The sequence below is a fragment of the Rhopalosiphum padi genome, chromosome 1 (assembly GCF_020882245.1).
Source record: "Rhopalosiphum padi isolate XX-2018 chromosome 1, ASM2088224v1, whole genome shotgun sequence".
Classification (NCBI taxonomy): Eukaryota; Metazoa; Arthropoda; class Insecta; order Hemiptera; family Aphididae; genus Rhopalosiphum; species Rhopalosiphum padi.
In genome coordinates this window covers 50,175,368-50,198,271 of record NC_083597.1, presented here as the reverse complement: position 1 = coordinate 50,198,271, position 22,904 = coordinate 50,175,368, and positions in this window count along the sequence as shown.

Below are 22,904 nucleotides of genomic sequence, written 5' to 3'. Positions count from 1 at the left end.
AATTGTCCAATTAGATTTTAATTATTTGGTAAATATATATTTTTATTCAACTATTGGTATAGATTATAGTACTATACTATTGTATAGGTATAAAGATTTGTTTTTAATGTGTAAAATGTATTATACTATATACTTTTTATCAGTATTGGTTTTGGGGATGAGACAAGTAAGGCACCGCCTCACTTGTAATTTTCAAAAATTAAAAAATATTTGTTTACTTTAAAAGTACTATTTTAATTTATTAATTTACTAATTTGATTATTATTTATGTGTTAGAGTAATAACGAGTGATTTCATTATTTTTATCGCCTCATATAAAAATACATATAAAAACCACATAACCTACTTTTAATGTTTTTTATTTGCACCCATTTTAAATATAATTTTATACAAAAAAATAAATAAGGTGATTAAAGCTTAAAACTTATTTAACCTTATTTCAAATTTGTTTATACATGAGCTTTAAGTATAGTTTACTTAAGATTATCTTCCGTCTCTATATATAACTATGTTTATATTTACACTTAATACTTGAAAAATAGACATGTTTACAAAATATCATTTATTGTGTTTTCACGACTACTTAGTAGTTTCTACTATTCATTAACATTATGAACATTTTAGTTTCAACTAATATTACATTACCTTAGGTTAAGACATGTAAATATTCATTAAGCTGAATTAGTGAGATGAATATTTCTGCCATAATATATTATTTGTAACGCTAGGTACCTAAAAAATGTCGTTGTTTGATTTCAGATTACATATTTAAATTGTTGGTTAAATATCTGTAAGTATATCTATGTATTAGTATCAAAGTTTAATATTATTTTGTATTACATTTGTTACTTTTTTATACAAAAATATTGTTCAACAATACCATATAATTAATAAAAGTTTAAACAATTAAGTTGTTTGATAAATGAAAGTAGGTAATTTATGTGGTTATACTTAATCCTTTCTTTTAAAACAATGTAGTGTATTATAGTTACCTGATTTATATATTATATTAAAGCAGTAGCTCTGTATTCCTAGTTTGTATTGTTAAATAATAATTTATAAATATAATTTAAATTAAGAACAGATATATATATATATATATATAAACTCTAATATTTTATTAAACAAAACAAAACATTGTGAATACTCAATACATCATAGAATATATTATTGTTGAATATTTATTTATTAATTTAATAGATGTTAAAAGTATAAAATATAGTCATAGAGCAAAATGAAATCAATGAGATATTATATGACTATGATTAATACTGAAAATAATAACGTGATGCTAAAAATACTTTTACTATCGAATTTATATCAGTAAATACTAAATACCAACTAGTGAATATTGTAAAATAGACGAATAGAATAAACAGGTTCTTAATACTTTATTGATTTATTGCAACAATTAGTTCAAATATTTTTAAACTATTCCTAATTCAATTGAATAATTAATAGTATATGATATATAAATAAGATATGAGGATTAGTATTCATAAAATTATGAATTAAAAGTTAAAATTATTTATTACTATTTTATTGCAGAAGTTAGTCTATATGCAACATTATATTATGTATTTATGTGTCATATTAGTTATATTTGATATTAAAAAACTAAAATAACAAAATATTTTATTTATTTTCTCATTTATTATTTTTCTTTAAAAAAAAGTTCAATATTTTTTTATATACCTAACACTAACTATAACCTAGTAAATAGCAATATAGGTAGGACAATCCATGAACTTGAATAGTATCATTCAATTTTCATATGTATAGTTAAACTCTCTCAGGAATAAAAGTAAAAGGTAATTAAGAAAATAATTATGATCCTTTATTACTGAAACACGTTTCAGTGTTTTTTTTTACACAAAGGCGATGAATATCAAGTAGAAAACTTTTTGTCATTGTTACAATTTTAAAAACACTATTTTAATAATTTAAGAAATATTTTTTTTTTTTAATTCAAAAGTATTCTTTAATGTTGTATTACGTATGACATCAATGCCTATCATATATATTACATTACCTGCACTTTAAAAACATTGTTTTTATGATATAACTTGTGTATTAGTTTAATATCTGTAACTAACTTTTATCAAATATACGTTATTTGAAACTTTTTTTAATAATAATATTATAGCACAGTATGACATAAATGTGCATTAAAATAATATGTTAAATATAGTATCCAATAAGTGCAAATACTTGAGAAATCCGAAATCTAACATAAAAAATACGACCTATGTCGTAGAACAATAAAACATATTTATGTATTGAAACATTGGTATATTCGAGCAACACCAGTTTGCAACAAAATTGATATAATTTTTTTTTTTGTAGTATAAAAATGAATAACCGTAAATACTTGACATATTCACCAACTATTTATATAAGCTTTTAGACATTATAACATTTTCAAAATATTTCAGTTTGGTATAAACTGTTTACAGATGATAGAAATTTTAAACTTTTTCAAGTTATTTTTTCATTATATGTCGAATGTCTATATATTTTTTTTATTTTTAGTGAAAGAGCTTAAAATTTTTTTTAAAAAGTTTAACTTTAAGTCACATTATTTTTTATATACTTTAAACTTCAAATTTTGATAAAGTTAAATATTCAAACGCATAACAACGATTTTTGTTACGTTGTAGTATTTCAAAAAATTTGAATCGTAAGAAATTGAAAATGTTTTACATCATTTCGTATTACGTATATAATTATTTCCATACACAATGTAATTTTTAAAATATTTACACTACCTAATATTAAGCTATTTATACTACAAACCTATTCACACATTAAAATTTTCTCCTTAATCCATTCTACGGTATATAATTTTGATTTATAAAATAATAACAATAACTAGGGCCTGGATTTATATGGATTTGTATGTTTCTTTCAAACCGTTTAAAAAGTAGCTAGATAAGCTACAAGTTTGAATTGTTGTCAATAGATCTGAAATACAAAGTTTTATTTTGCATATTTCTATATTTTAAGATTTTTTTGCACATAGACAGTTTTTAAATGCATAATATGTAATTTTTGATTATATTAATTAAATAACGTATTTATAGTTATATTTACAGTCAATACAATTTGCTTTATAGGTACCAAATTTATAAAAATAGAAATATTTTCGTTGTTGCTTTTTAAAATTTAAATTATAATATTCGACATCACCATTACAAATGTATCAATATATAAAATAATTGTACATAAATATATTACAAATAATTAAATTAAAGATTCTTTTAGCATATTTTTTAGTTTTAAGGATATATATTTTCTTCAAAATAAAGGCATAAATGCATATTTTATAGTGCATATTTTTAAGGTTTATATAGCATATAAATCCGGGACTTAACAATAACACGGATTATACCATATTATGACAATAAATAATATAATGTATATATACTATGATTTTGGATAAAAATCAATTAACCTACCACGTATGCTAGTAGAAAAATGAATTATTATTAATACTAAGATATATATTATGAACTATAAAATATCATTAAATAAAAGAGGCTAACACATTGAAATCACAATCATATGCAATGATTATAATTGTGTTCATATCTAACACAAAAGTTCACACAGTTTTAATCGACTATACAGCAAAATAAGTTTTCTGGTTTAATTTTACAACACTTTAGTAGTTAGGGTCGGTAATATAATTCTACATAACTTTATCTTTCATATCGCAGTATACAAATTATATATTTGTCTATAGATTTTTATTTTTATATTTTTGTACTATATTATAATATTTTCTTTATTTACATTAAAAAAAGGGTCAGCACACAGTTTCTGTGCCTATGAAAATACTTATAAATTTGCTCTTTTATGGCCTAATTGTAGCATAAAAACATTACCAATAATCTCCTCAAAATAATCGAAAAACTATATTAAATAAAGCAATATTTTTTGTTTGTTGTATAAAGAATGATTCACTAAGCACGCACTCCTTTTTTCTCAAATAATGTACATCTTGAAAACACGATTTTTAGAATTTTAAAATATACTTTAAGATCATATTATCAAATTCATGAAACTTAAAAAGTATCCTATGGATATATAAACTTCTTTATTTTTAAACGACAACCCCCCTTTTTCTAATGTAAATTATTTAGCAAATAATTGTTCTAAAAATGTTAATCCATCAAAATAAAAATTCAAACAAATAGTTAGGTATTGAGTTATTTAATTTTGTGTACTTAAGGTAATTGAAAAATATTGGGGATATGGTAATTTGAAAATTTTTAGTAATTTGTACTAATCTATCAATATTTATAATTTATAAAAATGGTCCAAGTATAATACAAGTAAAATATATGTACTAGATCCGATTTGTTCGCAATTTATACATAAGTACCATAATATTGTAATACACTAATACTCTTATCATTTATATTTGTGAGTAAACTAAGAAATTAAATATAAATTAATAAAATAAATAATATTTATTTTGGTTATTTTTATAGGTTTTTCTAACCTATTTTATATGATAAAATCAAATATATTTTTTATGAATCTATATACAATTTATGCATTATACCAATTTCAAATATATATAGTGCTGCATAATGCATACATTATCGTTCATATTAAATAAAATAACTGCTGAGTGAGAATTAATTTAATATTTAATTAAATTGAAAAAATAAACAGTTTATAATCTTTTTTTCTGATGAATTATTATAGTACTGTAGTGTGGACAACTTTTTAAATGAAATGATAAAATATTGGTTTTTAGCTTATGAATAAAATACTATTAGTGTAGTATACTTATTAAATATTATGTGATATGTTTTTTATTAACTGATCAATAACTAATAGAGAAATACAATTTCAAAAAAAAAAATTGAAATTATACGTATTTCTTTGTAATATAAAATTGTATATGATAAATTATATGTCATTTTTATCTATATACAATACGTAATAATAATAAAAAAAAAAAGGTTAATAGTCATGATTTTGTAAACTAAAATTATTACCTTTAGATTGTTTTTAGATTGTTTAAAACAATATCTTGTCTAATTGAACTGGTGTAGTGGTATAATAACTGTTTTGCCATTTATAACACACAAATGTATATAATATTAGAGTTAAAAGTACCTATTATACTAAACATATTTTATATTATTACTTAGTCAGCTGGGAATCTGGAACGGAAATGATTGATGGAAAGTATTTGCATTTATTTGTAATATGAAACTAGAAAAAATAAATAGTAAGTATATGTAACATTATATATATGTACAAAATAGTAATAAAATCGTAACTCATAAGTTAATTTTATTATAGACCTTTTTACAAAGTTCTGCAACTCAGTAATAAATTAGTAATGTATCCTTTTTTTCATAATGTTATATGATACGCCATGCCGAACGAAATGTACGTGGAAAAAATATTGGATACAGAGACAAGGAGTTTGGAACTATTCTCGCTTCATTTATTTCAGTAAAGGATAATGCTGTACCATATTGATTATTATAAACTTGAATGCAATGCTAATTCATTGCATTTGCAGAAATATAATTCTAAGCGGATATGATTTATCATACAATACTATTATAGTGGTGTCTATGCCTTACCTGTGTTTAACTTTGTACATTGTAACTTGAAAGTTATAAGTCAAAATTGTTGGAATACTTAATATATAGCTAGAAAATAATAAAACTAAGTTTCATTAAGATTTTAAAGACCCTAAGGCTGCGTATTTTATGAAAAATAAATTAGTTAATGTATATATAAGTACAATAATATGTACATTGTACGTAATCATAATTTGTATAATATATTTTGCAATAATTTTAAATTTTAACTGAGTAAAATGTTTAATTATAAATGCGATTATAACTAAATAACCACAATATTAATATTATATTATAATTAATTTATAATATACAATAAATAACTGTAAATATAAAAAAAAAAAAAATAAACTGCAGTTAAATAAAATAATACTATTTTTTTTTTTTTTAATATAGTATATAATGTATTAAAAACAATTAATAGTCTCATACATTTTATGATAAAATATATGTATTTTTAGACAATTAATTATTATCAACCTAAATCAGATTTTTTTATAATAGAATTAATTTAAAAATAAGTATTCTCCTGAATTTAAACTACGAATATATATGTATATACATTTGATTACGGAAACGATATTAATTAACAACCACACATTCGTTAGGTAGTGGAAATGGTTATAAACAACACTGTAATAATAGAATTTTGGATACGTTAAAGGACACATGGAATTAGAATTTCGATAGTATCTAGCTACGTATTTCTGTCGAAAGGAAAGTTGTTCGACAGAACTGATTAATGAAGGAGCCTTCATTTAGTCTAGGATGCACGCCAAATTTTGACCAAATTCAGCTGGTGTTCACGTTTGTCTATCGTAAGTTACAGAAAACACAAAGTCAAATGGGTCAATTAGTGTAGAGGATGAAAAGGGTACTAAACTGTTGACTTTTTAGAAAACTTTAGAATCACTTTTAACTTTTGTCGATTAATTTATACAAATCACATGTACGCAGGATTTTACTGAAACCTTATTTTGAAATAAGACACAATTTTTTATAATAATAAATATAATAAATTTTAATTTAATTTATTTTTAATTATTATATTTTAATAATATGTGGCGTCGTAACTATAATATTAATGTCGGACTATAATATCCTAAATATTGAATAGTTTCAATAAATGAGCCAATCTTAAAGGAGAGCGATGAATTTTTTACAAATATACTTGCTCATAGACAGTATAAAAATAATCAAATTTGGTTAACCAATTTGAAAAATAAGAACAACGTAACTTTGTATTGTGGATTTCTTCCCCCATAATAACTTTATGATATAAAAATTTAGTAACAAATCCCCATCATTACTACCGCTGCGCAGAGCTTAATATTATTACCTATATAAATATGATAGAATATTACTTAAATGTAAGTCATTTACCCATTCATGCTATCATAGTAATTCGACCAATTAAAAATAGTGTGAACATTTTATAAAATTAAATTAAATAATTATTGCTGTTATTGGTCATTATATAATATCAATATTATTATTATCCTAATCAAATTGGTTTTTTTTTAAACTTAATTTATCTATACACTATACAAATTTTGTTTCATTTGAATTGAATCATTTATCAAAATCTTATTATTTGTTTGCAATATTTATAAGTAAATAGTAATAGTACTTAAATTTTAAAGTTTAATTTTAGTGCTCTAAAGCTCAGCACTTAAAAATACTCTTGTAAAATAATAATATAGTTCCACATTGATTTCAAATATTAATATATTTTAATTATACATTTATATTGATAAAATATAACTAGTAATATCTGATATGCTTATATGAAAATATTTATAAAATTATTAAATACATTTAAACTTTACCTTTTAATGTTAAATGTATCTTTTTGCAATCTCATGAATAATATTGGTGATACATGTATTTATATTTATTTCAAACAAATTTTAAGAAGGTTGGTATATAGAATTGAAGAAATAACGCATGATTTATTTCAACATGTGGTTTTTATAATAATATTACTCTTCGAACTTTGTAACTTTTAACTTTTTTGGTTATTTATTGTGATTATTATTAAATAGTATTGAAGGATACAAATAAATTGCATAAGTCTATTAAAATCGAATTTCTATACTTATGAGTCATGACATAAATTTATATTGAGCCATGAGGTGGTGTAAATGGTAATATTCGTAGTGTAAGTACCTAGTACATAAGATTTTTTTTTTATAAAATAAATAATCATGTCTACTATTAATTATTATAGTTACAATAAAGATGGTTTATACCGTCTCATTTAAAATATGTTGTACTGATTATATATTTAGTGTAAGACACTCATTATTACAAACATCAAAAGGAGTTGAGATGACTCGTTATCATTGATGAGCTGTTGAGTGGGTAACCAACTACGGCCCACGACCATTCATTAACCGAACCACCAAAATATTAAAATTAGATCAACATTTAAAAAAGACTTCAAATTTCAAAAATTGAAAAAAAATTTAATTTATATTTACTAAATATGTAACGTTTGCAAAATGTAATATAAATGCATCTTTTCTATTACTTATTGTCAATTACGAGTACGTTGTTATTCACAGGACCTTGTGTCACATTGTACGTCGTCTAAAATATAAATAATATATTAATATCATATAATATCATATTTATCGTTTTGCATGAATACTTAGTCCATCACTATTCACCAAATATCAATTTAGTTGTTTCTTGTTATTGTGTTGTGTGGTTGTGGTTGTAGTCATAATGTTAAAAGAAAACGGAAACATTCAACTCCGAACATCATGTTTTTCAAAATTAATGTGAAAACGATTATTTGGCCTGTCGAAAAAAATTTTTATGGCCTTCGGTAAAAAAAAGGTTGATGGTCACCACTGGATGAGCATAATAAGGGAGAATAGCTAGAAAGTATGGCTGGTTAGCGGTATCTTCAATTACGGAAGTGAAGTTCAGTCTGTGTAATCTGATGATTTTTTCACTCTATTTTCATATATTAATAACTTAATTTAATTAGGAGATACGTAACTATAGTTATTGTGTATTTATTATTCTCTTTGCATGGCTGTTCAAATATCGTATAATACTATAATATTTTTTAATCCATCCCACTTCATACCTATTTATATGACGTGTACGAGTGTATAGCTATTTTGTATTATCCTTAAAACGAACTTATTGCATTTATTTCACTTATTTAATTTATAAAATACTTTATTTATATACAATTAATAAAGTCTTCAAAACTAAGTGTTCATTAGTATCATTTATAAAAGCTGTCCTTTTAATATAAACATTTATTATTTTTAGTATACAATAATTGATATATTAAGTTCAATCGGATTACCATAGGCCAAACATTTATTATAGTACATGTACAGTTAGTTATTTTTCCATACGTTGAATAGTAATAGCTAAGTATTCATTATAGTTAGTGTATTGATTATATTAAATAATCCGAATATTATAATGGTATACGCTAACAAATCATATTAATTAATAGTAGGTAGCCTAGTATTTATTAAAGTAATACAATCACGCATGTACCAGATTTCTGATATTTGAATAGGTATCAGTGTGAGGTAGAATCAGAATTAGTCTTTAGCAGATGCATGGTAGTGGCTAAAGTCCTGATACAGATTATATTTAGAGTATATTCTCAATGTTAAGCAGATATCGAATCAGAATCGGTTCATGACGGATACACAATAGTGGCAAAAGTCTTAGTACTCGAGTATCTAAGTTTAAGCATTTAATGACATATAATCAAGTAGAATTAAGATGAATTATCTAGAATTAATTATTCCTAAACGTAATGAGATTATTATTACAATTAAGTGACTCTTTATAGTACTGAAATATTAAAGCAGTATTTGATTAAATTTATCTGTCCTACGTCAATGCTCGTTTAACTATGACTTATAAGAATTGTAATGTTTTTAAAAATATACCCAGAAATAAATATATCTTAAACGATGATGAATAAGCCAGCATTTTATTGAGACTTTTAAAAGTTAAAAGTGTGATGCAACATTTCTTTCGATTCCTTACATTGAGTTTGTTGTGAAAATAGTGTATCGTATTACTCATTATATTGATCAAATTAAATTACATATCAAACTATCGAATCAATACAAATGAAATGAGAGGGACTACGGGCACTCAGTAACGCAATAAATTATCGATAAAGTATTTTATTTTGTGTCTATTTAACCGGTTAACACATATCACACGCCACATACGATACCCCGCGGTATCCACAAAAGAAATATTAACACTATACGTATGTACATAAACTTTTGTCTTACATTCATTGACTTCCCAAATTAACTCTGTATACATTCTATTTTAGTACTTATTTGCAATTTATAAACTTATTTTCTATTTTTTTTTTTGCTTTTTTTTGTTTATTTTTTTATTAGTTTAAAATTTCAACTAAAGTGAGAGAGCTATTCGCGAGAGAGCTTATTATAAATGTACAATGTTGTACAGTAGAAATCATTTGAAATGACGTCCAACCTAACATTACCTTCTCATAACAAAATTAACAAATTTACAAATTTAACTTAAAGTTTAAATTTAATATTTACGTATAATTTGTTATTGACAAAATTTTAACAATATTTAACTTATATTCAAAACCCAAAATAATATCTTCTATATTAATAACTGCTATACTATATCTATAATTATTTTATGAAAAAGCTTTCATCTGCTATTCTATTCTAGAATTTTGGATACAATTTTGATATTTTACTTGTGCGTATATTTTTCTTGGTATATGAATAAATATTTTTCTGGTTACATACCTCTTTCAAGTTTCATTTACTGTGAGTAGTCTGACTTCTAAGGTATTGCTTGATTCTTTATCAGTTTTATATAATATACTGGAAATTGTTTCTCCGTTATAGTAGCGTATAACCATTGGTTCTTATATTTTATTAATGGAAGGTGCTACATGAGAATAGGAATTTAAAAGTTCATGAGTACTTTCTTTAAATCTTGAAGTAATAATACCTTGAAGGTAAGTTGGAGATTTCGAGGTTGTAAAGGATATATTTTTGGACAAAGTAGGAAATCACTCATAAGTTCATATTGTATTATATAACATTATAGCTTATCAATGCACTCAAGAATGTTTCGAGAGTATGTGTGTGTGTGTGTGTGTGTGGTTTTACATAAACTAATTACCTAAATTATTTATTTGTGATAATTAATACAATATATATTTAATACATTAATAATAATATAATATATAATTTATATCATACATTATCTTCAATAGAAATTTGAAATTATTATATTTTCATATTATTATCATCGATTTTATATATGGTACATAATAAATTTTACACTTCTGGTGCATAACCAAATGCTTGAACTATGTGCAGTAAAACATATAAACATTTTTTGTCCAGTAGTTTGGTACCATATGTACAGTGTTTACAATTACTTGTTATAGACGTCGTTTCAGGTCTCCTCGCTATAAAATTTGGCGTCAAAGAATATCTCTCGTAAATTGATAGTCGTACGACGTACATAACATGGCTTGCCATGGTTTTCAGATCTTGTGACTCCGTTTGAACTTTTGAGGTAGACTGTATTTTGACTTCGATTTTGCACGCCGTTACTGTATTATTAGGAAATGTGATGGTTTACTTAATATGACCATCGATATCCTTGCTTATTGTTACTTTGTGTTTGTTTGGTGTATTTAGCTTGGTGAAAACCAACCAGGCTGCCGGGACTTTATTGTCGGTGGATTTATAATTCTAGATGTATTTCCTGTGATATTCAACATCACTTGGACTTGAAGATCGAAGCATTTCATAAATTAATTATTGCATATTGAAACATGAAACAGTTTAAATTTGTAATTTAATATTAGTATAATGTGTCATTTTATTGCAAAAAAATTATATTTTAATTTAGATATATTATTATTTAAGTTGAGTTGCATGCAAATAAGATTTAAGTTTATGAAAAATGTTCTGTAGTTTCTATTTTTAATTTTATTTGTTAATAGGTTAAGCAGTTTCAGAAGATAAAAATAAATGTTTATTGATTTTTAAAATCTATTTCTTCAAAAATGTAATATCTGTGAATGGTTTAAAGTGTTATAATGACATTAGTGTGTTTTTAATTTTAAATATTTTCATTATTTTAATTATAAGTATTTACGTTACATTATTTTAATGTTAATTAATACGTACATACTACATATATTATTTGGTGAGTGGTAATTAAAATATTAAGGCTTACTTGTTATTAACTTATATATAATATATATAGACTACTTAAAATAATAGTTATTTATGTTATAGAATGGGTTTTATAAGATTATATCTAATCATTTTTTTTTTTATTATTTAAACTAGAAAATTGTACAATCTGTAAAATAATTATTTACAATAAGCACAAGTGATTAAAGAGTTAACATAGAAAAGACAAAATAACATAATATAAAGTAACAAAGTTACAAATCGTAATAAGTTAAACGAAAAAGAACGAAAATGAATAAAAATTACGAAGGTTAATTGTTTACTAATGGAAGTAGAATTTCTTAAATATTAGGTTAAGTTAAAGAGTAATCGTAGATATTTTTGGCATATTGTAGTAAATAGGCGGTGCGTACGAATTATATTCTTGTATTTTGCAGTATAGGATATGTCTTTTTTGATGGGCTTTCTGCCCATTTTAATCACCGTTAACAATTGTAATAATATGTTGAATGTTCAAGTTCAATAAAGGTGTACGATTGTAGATGGTTTAAAATTTCAAATGATAATTAATAAATATTTTGCATAAATAAATAAAAATGATTATCTGATAACCAAAGATAATATTGTTTAAATTATGTTTCGGTTTTCAAAAATGTTATACAATAAATACTATCAATTTTTTTGATACTTAACCACTAGTAGTTAAACTTATATTAAAAACACAAAAGAATATTCTTTTTATAGTTTATTTTTGTGAAATGTATTTAATTGATTACAATTTTTTCACTATTAAATTTAATGAATCTTCAATTCTATATTTTTAACATAAATAGTGTTATTAGGTAATTATTTAATTTTTTCGATTATTTGTTGGAAAGTTATGTTGTTAATTAATAATATTAATAATAATCTAAAATAAGTCTGTTTAAGATTGGTATATAATATATGTATATTTTATTATATCTCATATATGAGAATATATGATTCAAAATTAAAATAAACATAACTACTTTATATATAGGTAACCTAAACTCAATTGAAAAATGTACGAATAGAAAAGTACCTAATATTATAACTACCCTACTATTTAACTAAATCAATATGGTATTGATATATTATGTCACATTACAAACGTAATAGAATATAATGTATACTATAAGTAGTAGTAGTTTTAAGATCATTTTTAAAAATACATGACAGCTCCCTATACTATTTAAGATGTTGATTTATATTTAATACACAAGCTAATTAAGATCTTGCAAAATATAATTTTCTTTAGTAAATGGATTGACAGGACAATAGTTAAATAGAATTCCAACGATATTTGTACGTACCTACATTAAATTTAAGCCACGCAAAGATAATGTTATTTTCCAAAATCCACAACATCTGGTATCAGGCAATAAAACGACGGATATTATTGGTTTTCATAATGTGAGAATTTCGAAATCGAACGAAATGAAATGAGTTTCTCCATACCCTGCAGATACATTGCTCAGCCCTGAAATGTAATAATTTATTAAAGTTGACACTATATCCACCATCCATTTGTTGATATTGTAGTACTTATCGAATATTAAAAAAGCTCAATTTATTAGAATGTACGAGTACATTAAATTTGTAGTATACTACAACGACGATCCGTTTATAAAATTATACTAACACTATTTTAATTTGTATAGGTTTAGAAATACCCTGACAATATACAATTGTCCTTAAATATCTAATTATACAATAATTTCAATAATAATAAACACTTAACCTAACCAAATACCCGTACCAAAACATAGTCGATCACATATCAAAACAATAAGTTTTACCTACATGGTCATGATATATTAATATAACACGGCTTGATTGTTATTAAATGATAAAATAACAAAAACAATATTATACCTAATAGAACTAAAATATTCACTATCTTACTCGTATATATTTTAAACAAATACTGAATTTGAAAACTAAGCATGTTTAGAATAAAGTCGAAGTTAAAGCTTATTGATTATTTTAAATTATAATATTTCATAAAAACTTATTGAAACGTTCAAAAAAACTCATTTACTGATGTTTTTAATCGACATACTTGTAACATATTATTCAATACTATCCAATTAATACAATAGTATTACTATGACAATTTGACATAACTCTCGTTATTCTAACCACAAAACATCGGGTCAAACTTTATGTATCCGCCTCAAAAGTTTAAATTTGTTTAACCATCCAATTAAAGTTTGGCATACGACTTTTACTTGCCACCTCATCCTTACATAATGCTGCACATACCTACCTATAAGCTATGATATCTGTTACAAAACTTGAAAAGCTTTATCCATCCTACGCAATATATTCTTTAAAATTCTAGACAAACTATCTTAATAAAAATAAATACATTTTTAAAAAAGCTTTATTTTTTTCAAAATGGCTATAAATTTAAAAAAATCTAATTAAATTAGGTATAACAAATTTGCAGTGACTTTAAAATTTAAATAATTAAATAGGAATTTTGTATTAATATTCTTTTTAAATAAAAATATTCTTACACAATTATTTATGACTAGTCCTTAATACTTAATTACAAATAGTTGATATTTTTATATAGATAAAATATAATAAATTAAATCTTACTTTTGAATTTCATTCTACGTTTTTTTTAAATTTTAAGCATTGTATTTATTACAGTTATTTTATTTTAATTTTTAATAATGTTGGACAAAGTATAATACTTAAAAAAGTAGGTATTAAAAAATGTATAATACAAAATAAACTTGATAAATCTCTTGAGATATTATTTCTACTTAAAAACTTAAAGAGTTAAAAAAATAAATCTTCAAATGATATTTCCCTAAGGCCTAAAGAGACATCGTAACGAGGGTAAAATTATTTCGTAAAATAAAAAATAACTATTCACACCTTCCTCATTTATTTTTTACCAATATATCCAAAAACAACATCTACTTAACCTATCTTATAACTAGTATAATACATAAAAAAAAACAATCAACATAATATTATTACAGAATTTGTTAATATATTCGGGAATCTCTAGTGAAGAAATTCTCAAGTGAAAATTATACAAATTAAGTAAGCTCTTTAGAGTCAATTTATGTTTATGATATGCGATACTCCTCCATATTTGTCTATATCAATAAATGTTAACTATTTTTTTTTTATGATTTATAAATTGAAAAAATTTCTTGGATGTATTTTATTCTTAAATCAAAATCTATTTTGATAAATGCGTTTGTACAAAAAAAGCTTTATCATTTTTCAATGTTTTTCGTCTGCGTTTTGAAAACCATCTGCTGAAAAAATCAAAAAAATACTTTATAATATTTTAAAATAACCATCATCTATGTAAAATATCTAAATATTAAACTTATATAACACGTTTTCTGTATAATTAATGTTTTTTAAGGAATAAAAACGAAAATCTTTAAACCTCTGATTTCAGATTTCACAAACTTAGATCACTACTCCGATCAGAAATGTCACTAAAAAACAAAATGCAAATTTACATTTACAAACAATTGATACGCCCTGTAATGACGTATATGATGGCTACAACTCTGGGGTGCTACATAAAACGCTAACCTAAAAATATTTCAATCATTCCAATCAATAAACCTTCGACTCCTCACTAATGTCCAATGGTATGTCAGTACGCAGTAACATATTATTGCATTATGATCTCGTCGTTCCAACGATATCAACATTAATAACATCCTATAATTACAATAAATTCTATAAAAACGTCTTAAATCACTCTAATCCTCTCATTGCCAACCTAGCATCTACCAAATCCATATTTGACAACCTTTCCCGTCACCTCAAACGAAAATGGCCACGTGATTTTATCATTAATTATTAATACCAACTAAATTTAGTTTATATTGAAAGTAATGTCAATGAACACTAACTTCCCTCATATCATCCAGCTGTTAAAAAAAATGTCAACAGTAAATATAATACATTTATGTAGATTTTAAACTTGTTTCTATATTTCTAAAAAAAAAAAAATAATTATCAGAAATATATATTTTTTATTAAGCTCAAAATAAATAAATTTTCAACATTTTAATCACTTATATAAATTATAAATTAAGAACGTATTTCTCTACTGCTAACACTTTAAAAATTTCATTAGAATTTCGAAAAATAATGCTTCGATAATTTATTTTACACGTCATATTCAAAAGAAATACAGCATATTTTATTTTAATTATTCAAATTTAAGATTTTTTAGTCAAAAACTATATCCTCAATACAACATGCAATCGATAAAATATACTAAATAAAACAACATTCATATCACATTTCCTATCCTAAAAGCATTTGCCGTAAAACAAACATCATTGTAAACCAATAGCTTCTTTTATCCACTAAATTCTGAATAATACACGAGTGACTTTCTGATAGACTACGGTTACGGTTACGTGATACTGATGTTGATCAGACTAGATTTGTAGTGGTGAAGTTAAATTTGCATAGTATCTTCTATTTACAACACACAGTTCTATTCGTTCCTAACAAAAATTTATTTTATTTATTTAGTTATTTATTCAACATATAAATGGAAAACAGAACATACTTAAAACATTTCAACTGAGTTAGAAAATCATAGGAAACCCCCTCCATTTGGATAATGCTAAACCAACATATTATTATAGTTACAGATGATAAAAGTAATAAATAATTTTAATTATTTAATTTATAACTTTATTGTCAAATAATGATGGTGCGTAAAAGAGAAATAGAATAAAGAATAACAATTTACAATTAATCTAACCTAACCAAAGTTTTATCGTACAAATTGTACTAATTGAATCAAAATAAAAACCCATACATGAATTTCAATTTCATCTTTGAAAAATGTAATGTACAATTTTTTGAATTTATTTTACGTGCGATGGTAAATATTTTTAGTTTCTAAGATAACAAGCAGTTTACTATTACGTAGAAAGTACCTTTTGTATTAACTCAATATTATTAAATTTTCTAATTTGATACAAAGATCAAACGGCAGGATCAAGAAGACTGCAAAAAGAAAATACATTCTATTCTTAGTAGATATAACATTATTAGTAAATTCTGCAAAATAAATTGTTCATTAAATGTTTTGTATATTACTTAATATACATGTTATATTATAAATTATAATATAATTATATTATTATTATTGTATTATATTATACTACAAATATATTTATAAAAATAATGTTTTTACTAGTAGTACCTAAGTAGTAACTATTTATGACTACTCACAGAAATTCTTATTTTGATACCCAACCTATTCTTATAAAATATTGAACCAGTAAATTTATGTTTTTATACATTTAAGTCATTTAACAATATAATATTATTATCATTAAAATGTATACCTATTTTCTTGATCGAAATAACATTTTATTAATATAATATTACTATTATAAAATATGTATTATTACTATTATCATTATTAAATTATTATTGATTTCAGTGGAATTTTCTAATAAAATAATAGTATTTTTTATTTTTTATGATTACTCTTTACTAAAATTAATTTGGTAAATCTTAATTTGTCTGTTTATCTTTAACATATTTTGAATTTGGTTAAGCCCATATAAATATATTTATATTATATATACAGTATATAATAATTAATATTTCACAAAATAATATTACGTTTTGATTAGATATAAATATTAATAGTGTTGCAATAATTATTGTCAAATGTATATCCATAATAAATCATATGAATTATGTACAACAGTACAACACAAACAATAAATTATTATATTTCTATTATAGTCGCTAAAATCTTTATAGGTTTGTATAAAATCATATATGCGTAGGATTTTCATAATAAAATTAAAAATATTTTGTATGAATTTATTGTCATTATGTTTATTTAATGTTTTTCACTTTACTATAAACATTTTATTTACAACATAATTAAATTAAAACTTACAAACATAAAACAAGATGAATAATATATTACATCTTGATGTATTTCTACTAAAATATTAACAATAATGTATTTTTTATAAATTAAAAACTAAACAATGCTTATAAATATATATATTGTAGTTTTAGTATTAGTTATACATTTTTAAAATACATTAAAAATGTCCACTCGAAACAGTTAATGATACATAAGTTTCGTTGAGGTTTTATTTTTTTTTTTTAGTTTTAAAACACACTAAAAACGTTGAATATAAAGTTCTCCAGCTTCACGTTTACTCCCGTAACGAAAACATGCTACAGTCTGCATTTATGTACCAGCCAAGAAAATCGGATTAAGGAAAAAGTTTTTTTAGTCAAACATAAGACCCACGTTATAAATACAGGGTGTATGCAGACCATTGTTCGCAGATGTTGAAACGTTTGATTTCCCACGGGAGTGTGTAGGTAGGTATTGAAGACCAAACTACCTATTGGAAGATTAATGAACACCGTACTTAAATATGAGGAGACGTGTATTGTTGTCTATGCCAATGTCCAGCATACCCAAGAATGTGTGCAAATATGATCCCGGAATATCTTGACAAATTAAATTACAGTCCTATAAACTAAGTGAAACTATACCGTTAAGACGTATTGTCATAATATAATGAAACTCAATAATATTACATAACAATATTTCCTATACACATAATAATATGGAAAAAGTAGAAAACCATACAGAGTTATTACTATTATTATAGTAATTTATAACATGAATGAAATCAAAAATATATTATTTAAACACAATAAATTTCGTTATATTATATTATTTTACGACTGTGTCAATTTAAGTTATTTATTAAAATAAAAATTCATTGTTCAAGTATTCCAAAATAAACACACATAATATGTTATATCACTATATATATCGAACTTCTAATCAAAGAAGTATAACGATAAATCTTCCACCAATCAGATTACAATACTACAGGTTTTAGTTTTGTCAGACTTTCGGTACTTTTCGCTAAGATTATTTTCGTTTTTTTTTTTTCGGTTAACGCTTTTTTTTTCAAATGTGAAGTTTTGTGGGAATCTATACAAATTACCAACATTTTTACTCTTTATTTATGAGCAAATTCCAACCATATTAATAGTTCGAGGACAAAAGGAAAATAAACAAAATAAATCCTAGATAGAGTGAAAAACGTCACGAATAAAAAATGTTCTAAATCTAAAATCATGATCATAAATCTGGAACGGTAATCCTTTAAAATCAGGCTACTAATTTATAGATTTTTCTATAGTAGTACAAATTATCACAAAATATCATTAGCTATATAATATAATATGAATAAATTAACTAAATCTTGTCATATTTGTATTTATTTATTGAATAGAAATATTTTTTAATTTAAATCTTTAAAATGAATAGTACATTATTATTTTTTTTATATATAAGAATAATCCTCTAAATTGTGGTCATTGGGAATTCCTATTCGCTAAATTAAACAATAATTACCCTCATCCCTGATAAAATTATAATATTATACTATATACATATTATTGAATAATGGAAGTTCTATTTCAAGGGTTTTGAAGATATCGTCATTCAAACATTTAGTTTGTATTCCTTGCTAGGTGACACTTTCGGTGATTATCTTTTATTGTCTTTAATGATTCAAGTTCGTTAAAACCGTATAGGTTTTTGAATTTATATTTTGTATGATGCGTATCGTTTTTCTTTACCCTTTTAGGTGTAAATATTTAAAGATATCTATCTTTGTTTTCCAAAAATATAATTTTCGATTTTTTTTCTTTTTAATATTTTTGGTATGTCTGACCATATATGCTCATTCTCATTAGATTGAGTCTTCTTTACAGTTTTACACATAAGCTAAATAGCTGTGTGTGTATCTGGTATGCTCTATTCTTAGACATGTTGAGATGACATCTTTTCAATTTCAATTGTATTTTTTCAGCGTTTGGTTGTCCCTTTTACTTCGCTGAGTTTCTTTTCTTTCTTTCTCCACTACCGTAACCATTTTATAGCAATTTGTATAACATCTTCGCGTTAATAAAATCTTCATACGCGCAGTTTTTCTCTTCTTTCGTTATTTGCATGGTAATATTATAGGGATATTTACTAGAAAAATGCAGTATGTTATGAAATCTGTGGTATTTGTTGTACAATTTCCATATTATGTTATTAACATGGGAATTTTAATTAATATATTTTTTTCATATAACTATGTCTTTTAATTTCACCATTTTACTCTTTTGAACTTGTTTCTACCTATTTACTGCAATTACACAATTTTTAAATCTATTAAATCTAAACTTAAATAATATAATTCAAATCTTCACACTAAATATCGATAAATTATTTTCAAATTTACCTTCACTTGAAATTAAGTTTATTAGTTCCTATTATACAGAGAATAATTTATTTAACCAGACGTATTATATATTTATGTGAGTAAATTTCAATAGGTACTAAAGTGTAGATCTATGTTAGCTTACAAATTAGGTATGTATAAGATAATTTAATTTAAATTTAACTATCTACCTGTATGTATACTGTATAGTAAATGTACCTAACTAGTAATTTGATTTGACCTAACCTGACCTAGTTAGATGGTTGTTAATTCCACCATTATACATTTTTTTAAGTAAATTTTTAAAAATCAATTAACATTTTTCCCAGAAAAAATAAGTAAATTCCAACAGTGCTAATGTTTTACCTATAAAAATTATTGTTTTAGTTTTGATCGATAAAGTTATTTATGTATTACCAATGTATTTACCAATTTGTGTAAGTATTTATCATTATTCCTAATAATATGACGTATCATCTCTATATTGTCAAAAATTTGTATTTCTAAAATAACTGTTGAGCTCTCGTAGTCACTGACTAAAAGCTAATCAAATAAATAAATTTAAAAAAATGGATAAAAATATTTTCTTTGGCGCTAATATAAGGTACATTCATATCATTTAAATATTTTTTTTCGTGTAAATTATTCAATTATAAACAAAAGAAAAATCAATTCTTAGGAGTAAAAAAAACTATCAATCATAATAAAGATTTAGTGAAGATAATAGATAGATTCTTATATAAAAAATCTCAATATTTAAATATATAGAAGTTCTGTATAAGTGAAATGAAATTCAATTAAATTTTATCAGAAAAAATGATTAATTTTTGAAATAAAGAAAATATATTTTAACTATTTCTTACAATACTAACCAACTCTGAATCTTGTGAAAAAATTTTTTATACACTAGTAAAAATTATTTAAAAACTAACTATAATGAAATATTTTTCTTCCATTATTTTGATAATGAATAGGATTGTTTTAATTTTGACTTTCCAAAGTACCAACTTAGATCAATTTAACTATATAGAAACAGTAGTAACCACCACCAAGGTTCAAGCATATTTATTAGAATCTAAAACTACCTATGTATTTCAAAAAATTTATCAATTTCGAAAACTAGCAAACTTCTTCCTTGAACAGTGGAATTTAAAAATATTATCTAATTGTCTACTTACAAAACACTATTTATTAATACTGTAACGCTCTCTAACGAACACTTTCAGAAATAAGTACATATAGTATTATAATAACATAGCCCATAGTAATAATAATAAGGTAGTAATAATTTAATCTTTTATCCATAGCTTCTATTATAACTTATAATAGAACTTTTATGAAAGACTCAAAGACCCATAATAACAATATTATGTGCGTTAATTTTTACTTATGAAAAAAAGGTGATGAGTGATGACCATCTGACCATGTGTTTTTAATATTTTTTAAATACCATAAGAACAACTAATGAGGAACCTTGTATCTATTAAGTTTTCAGCCATTTGACTAAAAAAAGTATTATAAATATAAATATAAAAATAACTAAAAATTAGAGTTAAAATTATACACGTCTATTAATAGCTCAAAAATATCCAAAATATTTTTTAAATGTTATCAAATTTATGTACCTACTTCATGTACCTGCAATTATTCATTTTTAATTACAATTAAAAATTAAAATTGATTTTATTGAAAACCACATAAATGTTGTTGCGTAAATAAATATTTTTTCAGTTTTTTACTTTTGACACCCCAAATTCATCAATTATATATAGTAATAACATATTAACAATTTTCATTTTACTACGTTTTTAAATAAGATCTAATGATATGATGTACATATTATATAATATATATAACCAATAATCATCTCAAACCATTCCCGATTCCCAGATAATTGTTCGAGATAATCGATGTACAGCGAGTTAACCTTGTGTTGAAAAGAGTAATAACTACTAACTAGTAACACGTTATTACGAATTACGATAAAACAATAAATTATTTATTTATAATGTTCATTTTTACTCTCTCTACACCGATAAATATTTTAACTAATTATAAAAAATATTTTAAGAAATGTCCTTAAGTAATTTAATAATAGAGTCAAGTATTTATATTTTCACAACCACTGCAACAAACTTACAAACGGTACTTCCATATTTTTTTTTCTGTTGTGAAAAGTTGGGAATATTATAATTATTTATCTTAATTTATTTCATGTGAAAGATTTATTTTCGTACTTATTACTTAGGTACAAACAGGGATGGGCAAAATACTTGAAAATCGGTATTAGGTATACGACACTAGATATTTAAGATATCTACTAGATTTTACTACTTATCTTTGGAGTATTGCGATACTAGATAGGTACTATTAATACTTAAACCAGTTAAACCATAAGTATTTAGATACGTGAAACTCAATACTCGATAATTGATACATTAAAATAAACTAAGTCACAATTTTTTCAAAACTTATAAATATTATATATACAATATACTCGTATGTAAGTAACACAGTAACACTATACGACTATATTATATATATATATTTATTTTTTCGATCAAATTGTTACATACCGAACACTATTTTTAATGTTGTAGGTGATTGTATGGTCTCCAGAACATAATACACATTTAGGTAGGAGGCTATAACTCTATAAGCTTTTGGGCTTTTGCGGCGCTATTACTCGGCGAAATTACCTTCGTCACATTTCATGGCTTCATGCATCCAGGCAAGTGATTACTGGTTATCCAATAATATTACGTGTAACCATATACGATATATTTAAA